The 1,014-nt window shown below is 38.5% G+C and overlaps 1 pseudogene; it reads left to right on the top strand.

Annotated features, from left to right (window-relative positions):
- LOC103268177 overlaps positions 1-1,014 on the top strand; it is a 15,040-nt pseudogene that overhangs the window by 12,653 nt on the left and 1,373 nt on the right.

The following is a 1,014-nucleotide window of genomic DNA, read 5'->3' as shown; positions in this document are numbered from 1 at the left end:
TTGTTAAGATGTCCATTCTACCTAAGGCAATCTACAGATTTAATGCAATACCCATCAAATGACCAGCAACATTCATTCTTAGACCGAGAAACAACACTACAGGAATTCATATGGAAACATAAATGGCCAAGAATAGCCAAAACAATCCTCAGCAAAACAAACAAACAAACAAACAAAAAACACAAACACACAAAGAGAAGATATCACACTCCCAAACTTTAAACTATTATAAATCTACAGTAATCAAAACAGCCTGATATTGGTACAATAATCAAAACAGCCTGATATTGGTACAAGAACAGACATTTAGACCAGTGGCATAGAATTGAGATTCCAGAAGCAAAACCTCAATTTCTCAACCAACTCATCTTCAACAAAGCCTCCACCACCCACTACTGGGGAGAGGAGAACCTATTCAGTAAATGGTACTGGGAAAACTGGCTGACCACATGCAGAAGATTGAAACAGGACCACTACCTATCCCCATACACAAAAATTAACTCTAAATGGATCAGAGGCATAAATGTAGAACCTCAAACTATAAAAACTTGGAAAATACAGGAGACATTCTTGTGGAAGTTGGAACTGGCAACCAATTCCTGATCAAAACCCGAAGTGCCCAGGCCATAAGAGATAAGATAGACAAGTAGGACTTCATTAAACTGACAAGCTTCTGCAAAGTCAAAGAAACTATCAAGAGAACAGGGAGACAGCCCACAGACTGGGAAAAAATATTTGCCAACTCCATGTCTGACAAAGGCCTAACATCAAGAATCTACAAGAAACTCAAACGTGCTGAAAAGATAAAAACAAACAGCCCCATTACGAAGTGGGCAAAAGATATGAATAGACAGTTCTCAAAAGAAGACATACAAGCAGCCAACAGATACATGAAAAAATGTTCAGCCTCTCTAGTCATCAAGAAGATGCAAATTAACACTACACTGAGATACCACCTAACTCCAGTCAGGATGGCCATCATCAATAACTCAAAAAATAACAGATGCTGGAGAG

Source organism: Carlito syrichta, unplaced genomic scaffold, assembly GCF_000164805.1.
Source record: "Carlito syrichta isolate Samal-C Ts95f unplaced genomic scaffold, Tarsius_syrichta-2.0.1 Scaffold308799, whole genome shotgun sequence".
NCBI classification, from domain to species: Eukaryota; Metazoa; Chordata; class Mammalia; order Primates; family Tarsiidae; genus Carlito; species Carlito syrichta.
This window is presented reverse-complemented; position numbering and strand designations above follow the sequence as displayed.